General features: G+C 44.1%; 1 pseudogene; it reads left to right on the top strand.

Moving 5' to 3' along the window:
• The first annotated feature begins 5,128 nt into the window (after positions 1–5,128).
• On the top strand, positions 5,129–7,787 carry LOC124982896 (yrdC domain-containing protein, mitochondrial-like; annotated as a pseudogene).
• The last annotated feature ends 285 nt before the right edge of the window (positions 7,788–8,072 follow it).

Genomic DNA, 8,072 nt, shown 5'->3' with positions numbered 1-8,072 from the left:
CTCTTTCTCCTTCTGCCCAGGCCTGCCTCACACGTACCAACCAAATTGTGTCATTCTTATTATCAAAATTTATAGCAAAAATGACTGACTATAGTCCTCCTGCCTCCCAAAATAATGGCATAATTTATCCAGATGTATGTGATTTTCTGCTTAAGAAGATATTTCAGTGAGCTTTGGGTAACGTCAAAAGAAAAGACGTTTGGGTAAGATTAAAAGAAAACAGAAAACTCAGAGGTAAATTTGAATACTTAAAAAGGGAAGGTTTTTTTGCAGGATTTGCAAGGAATTCCTTTTGGAGAACTATGCCCCTTGAATAAAATACACAGAAGGTAAAGAGAAACAGCAAAATAAGAACTGATCTGTTTCTTATTTCACTAGCAGAAAAATAGCAGTTCCTGTCATGACTACCATACCCACAAGTTCACAGTCTTATCTGCAGACATTGGTGTTGGAAAAGTCAGAGGTAAGTTCTTTTCACCAGGGAACCAACAACTTGGAGGATCAAGTCTCTGGAAAACAGAGTTCTGGTTTGTTGTAGTTTATCACAGGATATAAAAAAGTTTTTCTCTGAGTTGTGTGATTCACGTGCTTAATTAAAATGGCAGCATAGACAACTGTCAGTGTTGAGTTCTCAGTGGAGAAAGGTGAAGTTCCGCTGTGTGGTGGGAGACAAAGAGGACTAAGCAGTCAAAACTAATTAGTGATTAGAACAGTGCTTGGCCCATGGTAGGCACTAAATAAACATATATTGATGAACAAATGCAGAATAAAGTTAAGTAAGTGGGTGTGGAACTCTGGAAGGACAATGGCCAGGGTTGACTGGGGTCCAAAGGGGAGTCAGATGGTGTGAGGGTTCCTACTATAAGGAACTGTGTTGGCCCTACTTCCCCAGGAGCATTGAAATTTGGGGTGTGTATGACTAATGTTCACTGACAAAGTGTTGTGTGTCTGGAGTTTAAACCCCAATTTTCAGCAAAGACAAAAACCTTGTCTTGGTGTGCTCAGTGAAATTAGAGGAGGGGCTGTGTGCCATATTTGTAGGGATTCAGGACACAGAACAGCTGAAAGAATCAAGACGAAAGAAATGGATGCTTCGTCAGGAAGAGGAAGTCATGGGGAACCGTGATCACAAGAGCAGAAGCTCCTGGGAACCCAAACGGATGTTGATGAGTGTGTTGGATTTCTCCCAGTGGGAAGAAGGGTCAAGTCTATTTATTACATATTAAAAACAAGCACAGGCTTTCATCTGCATCCTCAGGATTCAATCAAACCAGGATTGAAAATATTTTTAAATTGCATCTGTACTGAACATGTACAGATTTTTTTTCTTGTTGTTATTTCCTAAACAATACAGCATTTCAAGAATTTATATTGTATTTACATTGTATTATGTATTGCAAGTAATGTAGAGATGATTTAAAGTATATCGGAGAAGGTGTGTGGATTACATATACATACTACACCATTTTATATAGAGGTCTTGAGCAACTGCAGTTTGGTATCCTCTGGAGATCATGGAACCAGTCCCTGAAGATACTGAGGGATGACTGTATTAAAGGAAGCCAGTAGGGCTAGAAGCCTTCTCCACCATCTCCACATGAAGAAAGCTGGACTACAAATGCATGAAACAGAGGGAAAAAAGATAGCCCAAGAATTATATTCTTAAAGTAAATTGCAGAGCTTAAGAAAAGGAATGACTGGGGCCAGGCACAGTGGCGCACGCCTGTAATCCCAGCAGCCCAGGAGGCGGAGGCAGAAGGATCTCACGCTCAAAGCCAGCCTCAGCAACAGGGAGGTGCTAAGCAACTCAGTGAGACCCTGCCTCTAAATAAAATAGAAAATAGGCTGGGGATGTGGCTCAGTGGTTGAGGGCCCCTGAGTTCAATCCCTGGTATGAAAGAAAGAGAGAGAGAGAGAGAGAGAGAGAGAGAGAGAGAGAGAGAGAGAGAAATGAACAAAGGAATGAAGGAAGAGAAAAGGAATGACTCACTCTCTCCTTTAAACCCTTGACCTTGTCCTATTTGCTTCCCTCCTCTCTGCCAGTCTGATGGATATGGATGGAACAACTTCTCTCCACAATCCACCCGGCTAAGTGTTCTTAGATCTCTGAAGGGGTTATATATTCCCACTTATCTCTCTGGCCCCATCCTTGTCATTAACTCAGAATAAGAAGCAGGGAAGAGATTGGAATTCTACCCGGGAGAGAGCCAGATAACCAGAGGAAGCCAGGGTTTGTGGTCAATTGGGAGCATTTTAGGAAAGCAGCCTTCTGAAGTTCCTAATCCCAAAGAGAACAAGAACATCAATTGCCTCCTATAAACCTCACTGGCAACTGCTTTCCTCAGCTCCCAGCTCACAATGCCCCAGGCTCACACATGGATGAAAACGAATTTAAGAATCCTATTTGTCCAGGTTATCTCCATGAAGAAATTGACTTTCTTTGCATCTACACCTGATCTCCTGGCACTTGGGGGGAATTGTGGGGTACATCACAAGAGCTAGAAGCTGAGGAAGACTCAGATCCACTTGGGCCCTATGAGTCCTTTAGAACTGGGTTCAGTTATCCAGAAACAGAGGATGGCAGGTGACCAAGATGGCATCCCCCTTTGCTCTCAGCTCTGTTATGTCCTCACTCTTAGGGTCCTCAAAGTCAATTCCGCACAGTTTATGTGCCCTGATTCTGTATCCAAACTTCACACTAACAATTCCCCAGCACTGAAGGCTCTTGCTCCCATCTCTTTGCCACAGGCTTCTCCCTAGGGAGTCTCCCTAGACTGATTCCCTCCAGTAACATCCCAAGGTCTGATGATTCCTCAACTCTATTCCCGTGTCATAGAAATCAGAATATACTAAGTGTGCCAAGGAACTTGGGAAGCAAAGCACAAACTTGGTGATAATGAGAAGAGAGGAACTATGTCATGAATAACCAGAACTTCCACAACTACATGAGACTAGTTCTTTAAACTCATCTTGGGAAGCCACATGAATCTAATATGGGCTTCTAAAATTATCTTCCCTTTTGTAATAACTTTCAGAACCAGTTTAGGAGACAGACAAGAAAAAGAACCTCATGATGAAGTAATCAAGTCAAATATTTAACCCACACCCATCTCCACCTTATTCCTCACCCTTAGCTCTAAATTATATTGACCAGTTCCAAATATCAGCTCAACTTTTAGAGGTACATTACGTATCACCTTGAGATTATTTAAAGCCTGGGACATTCTAAGGATAATTTTCAGCATATATAAAATTTAGCCAGTTTATCTTCTGGTCACACCTAGTCAACAAAGATGACGGGTCAGCTTCTACCAGCTCAGAGAAGCAGCTCATCACTGCAAGCCAGTGGGTGCTGGACAGAAAGAGCAGTGAGGTCAGGCAGCATCTCAGTGTGAGATGGCCAGGTACAGGAACTTTATGTCCATGTCTTAGATGCAGGAAACATCACTCCCATCTTCTTAAAAGTAGGGTCACCTCTTCCCTCCATATTCCACATTTCCTACCCTACTGACTAGGATAGGACTCTCTCCAGGCAGGGACGAACAGGGAAAGAACTCACAGAAGAGGAGAGTCAGATCCACACCCCAACAATAACCAGGATCTTCAACCAGGCATCCAGGGACAGTTACCCCCTAAGAGAGTACAAAGAACTTCGGTGTGTTTTTCTTTAACCACAGCTGGGAAAAGAGAGAAAAGGAATGACAGTCTTCCGGGCATCATCTGCCCCCTTTCCCATCTTGTGCTTTATCTCCATATTGGATAGCAGGTCCAGCTTGGCAATGGATCATTACAGACCTGTTCTAAATTCACAGAAAGTATCTTGTAAAGGATAAAAGGTCTTCATCATATAGACCTGTTCTCCTCCCTGCCACTCTTCAGGAAACTTCCTGGGAAATTCTACCATGAGCCACACAGAAAGTCAAAGGCCAGTGTTAACCCTCTCCACCATGGAACCCCAAAGAGACTCTCCATGCTTTGAGGACAAGCTCTCTTCTGACTCAAGGAAACTTATGGCCTGAATTGCCGGTTTCTATAAGCACAAACCCACCCAGCAAGACAGAGAGAAGGCTGTCAGGTTGGGTTCACAGAGCAAACCCTACAAATATTCCAGTAAACAGTACATTTAAAAAGCAGATGCATTTGTCTTTAGGGGCTTCTATAGGAATTTCTTTAAAAGGTCATTAGGGAATTTTCTGGGATGCTGGTAATGTTTATACCTTATTTGGAGTCAGTAGATGGGTCTGTCAAAACTCCAACATGTTGTTAATATGTACTTTAATTGTATATTTGTTCTACCCCATTAAAAAAATACTATGAGCCAATACTTAATCCTATTTTTTTTAAAAAAAAGCATCCAGGCATGTAAGTGAAATTCCCAGTTTCCAATGATTAATGTTGTTGGTTTTACCTAAGATCTATCCAGCAGCTTCCCTTTGGCCCCAATTCTGAGGGTTTCTGGTACCTATCATTTGATCTCACTTCACCAAAAGCTACTGCATGAGAGGCATCTTGATGGGGCTAGCATAACATAGACAAGCCAAGCAGGTACCCTGCATAGCTTCTCTGATGTGGGAGACCACCCAGGACAGTCCATTGGCACAGAGAGAGAGAAGGAATCCTACAAGAGCACCTCACTCAGAACCCTGACCCAACCTAGGGAGAGGAAGGACAAGAAGACTGCCAAGGAAATCCTCCAGGTAGAAGGCATTCCTACTGTGAATTCTAAAGATGGGGAGGAAGAGGCTCTGCCATCTAAATGGGGGAGGGTACTAAAGACAATATGCCCAGGAAATTTTGTGAAGAAGCAGAGGCAGGGGTCACCAATACATATGCAAGAATCTGAAAGAACTCTAACATGATGGAGGCAGACTCTAGAGAGGGGAGGGAAGAGGGGTTGAAATTGAAGGGCAGTCAGGAGCCAGCTCACAGGGGCAACGTGTGCTCCATCACAATTTAGGTACCAGGAATCACTTAGACAGCAGGTAGATCATCAGTGGTTAGGCAATTTGTTCAGGGGAGATAAGAAATGGCAAGAGCCAGAGGCAGTGGATGCCAAGCCAGAGGCCATGGGGTTGACAAAGAGGAGCATGTGAAGGGGAAGACATGGTAGACTCCACATCCCCGCAACATGGGAGGTAAGGACGAATGTAAAACCACTCTCTGATCTCCATCTAGATGACTGGGTCACTGTTGGTGCTGTTAATAAGAGCCAGGTCTCCAGCGCAACCAGGCACGCGGCTGAGGGCCGCAAGATGGCCGCCAGCATAGGGTTGGGCGAGGGGCAAACGGGCTCCTCGAGCAGCCCACGCCTCCTCCACCCGCCGGGCAGGCTCTAGCGGCACCGGAGCCCGGCTCTTGCAGCTCCTGGGGAATGGGGCTGCCCCGGCCGCAAGCCCCGAGCGTGCTGGCTGGACCGAGGCGCTGCCGGCTACTGTGGCCGAGCTGCGCACAGGCTCCATGGTGGCTGTCCCCACCGACATGCTGTACAGCCTGGCCTGCTAGGTGAGCTGTTCAATGGCACTGGACGCCGTGTAGCACCTCAAGGGCCGCAGCAAGGCCAAGTCGCTGGCAGTATGCCTGGGCCGTGTGGCCTACGGCTACAGGTAGTGCGAGTGAGAGTACCAGAGGAGCTCCTCAAAGACCTGTTGCCGGATAGGCAGAACTGATATTGTCAAAATGGCCATACTACCAAACGTGCTATACAGATTCAATGCAATTCCAATTAAAATTCCAATGATGTACCTTACAGAAATAGAGCAAGCAATCATGAAATTCATCTGGAAGAATAAGAAACCCAGAACAGCTAAAGCAATCCTTAGCAGGAAGAGTGAAACAGGGGGTATCACAATACCAGAACTTCAACTCTACTACAAAGCAATAGTAACAAAAACAGCATGGTATTGGTACCAAAATAGAAAGGTAGATCAATGGTACAGACAGAGGACACAGACACAAACCCAAATAAATATAATTTTCTCATACTAGACAAAGGTGCCAAAAATATGCAATGGAGAAAAGATAGTCTCTTCAACAAATGGTGCTGGGAGAATTGGAAATCCATACGCAACAGAATGAAACTAAACCCCTATCTCTCACCGTGCACAAAAATCAACTCAAAATGGATGAAGGACCTTGGAATCAGACCAGAGATCCTGCATCTTATAGAAGAAAAAGTAGGTTCAAATCTTCAACATGTCAGCTTAGGACCAGACTTCCTTAACAGGACTCCCATAGCACAAGAAATAAAAGCAAGAATCAATAACTGGAATAGATTCAAACTAAATAGCTTTCTCTCAGCAAAGGAAACTATCAGCAATGTGAAGACAGAGCCTACAGAGTGGGAGAATATCTTTGCCACTCATTCTTCAGATAGAGTGCTAATTACCAGAATATATAAAGAACTCAAAAAATTCTACACCAAGAATACAAATAACCCAATCAACAAATGGGTTAAGGAAATAAACAGACACTTCACTGAAGAAGATCTACAAGCAATCAACAGATATATGAAAAAATGTTCAACATCTTTAGTAATAAGAGAAATACAAATCAAAACTACACTAAGATTCCATCTCATCCCAATTAGAATGGCGATTATCAAGAATACTAGCAAAAATAGGTGTTGGCGAGGATGTGGAGAAAGAGGTACACTCATACATTGCTGGTGGGGCTGCAAATTAGTGCAGCCACTCTGGAAAGCAGTGTGGAGATTCCTTAGAAAACTTGGAATGGACCTACCATTTGACCCAGCTATCCCACTTCTTGGCCTATACCCAAAGGACTTAAAATCAGCATACTACAGAGATACAGCCACAACAATGTTCATAGCAGCTCAATTCACAATAGCCAGATTGTGGAACCAACCTAGATGCCCTTCAATTGATGAATGGATAAAGAAACTGTGGTATATATATATATATATAATGAAATATTACTCAGCCATAAAAAATAATAAAATTATGGCATTTGCAGGCAAGTGGATGAAATTGGAGAATATCATGCTAAGTGAGATAAGCCAATCTCAAAAAACCAAAGGACGAATGATCTCACTGATAAGCGGATGATGACACATAATGGGGGATGGGAGGGGGGCAAGAATGGAGGAAAGAGGGACTGTATAGAGGGAAAAGAGGAGTGGGAGGGGTGGGGTAGAAGAAAAAAAAATAACAGAATGAATCAAAAACTATTACCCTAGGTAAATGTATGATTACACCAATGGTACACCTCTATTTCATGTATAAACAGAAAAACAAGATGTATCCCATTTGTTTACAATAAAAATGAATTAAAAAAAAAAAGACCTGTTGCCAGGTGCAGTGATCCTGGTGATGGAACGCTCGGACGAGCTCAACGAAGACCTGAACCCCTTTACCCACATCTTGGCCCAGATGTTTGGGGGACCTCTTACTCTCAGCAGTGCCAACCTCAGCTCCCAGGTCAGTTCTCTGAATGTTGAGAAGTTCCAAGATCTCTGGCCTCATTTGTCCCTAGTCATTGATGGGGGACCAATTGGAGATGGCCAGAGCCCTGAGTGTTGCCTTGGTTCTACTATAGCTGACTTATCGGTGTCTGGAAGGTTTGGCATCATTCGTCCACGCTGCGCCTTGGAAAGCACCACAGCCATTCTCCAAAGAAGTAGGGGCTACTCCCCTCACACAGGTCCTGCCCCTGAAACTCAGGAGACAGACCCAAGCGGGGTGCAGGATACTATGTGTCTATCCACTGGTTTTTGGCAAGGCCTCATTCGCAGAGGCCACTGGAGTCACATCACCAGCCCTACCCTTTAGGCAGCACATCTTTGCAGAAGCTGCTGGTTTAGCCTGCCATTTTGTGGGAAGGTTATATTTATTCTGTGGTTGCATACATCAGCCAAAAGCTGAGGTTAAGAACATTCCTAGGGTGGTCTTAATTCTGATAAGTTTCTTCTCTCCCTACCTCTCTCTTTTAAATTGAAAAGCAAGCTAGTCACAGTGGCTCAAGCCTGTAATCCCAGTGACCCAGCAGGCTGAGGCAGGAGAATCGCAAGTTTGAGATCAGCCTCAGCAACTTAGAGGAGCCCTAAGCAACTCAGT

This window comes from Sciurus carolinensis, chromosome 4 (genome assembly GCF_902686445.1).
Source record: "Sciurus carolinensis chromosome 4, mSciCar1.2, whole genome shotgun sequence".
NCBI classification, from domain to species: domain Eukaryota; kingdom Metazoa; phylum Chordata; class Mammalia; order Rodentia; family Sciuridae; genus Sciurus; species Sciurus carolinensis.
The sequence above is the reverse complement of the archived record's forward strand: the minus strand, read 5'-3'. Positions and strand labels throughout refer to the sequence as shown.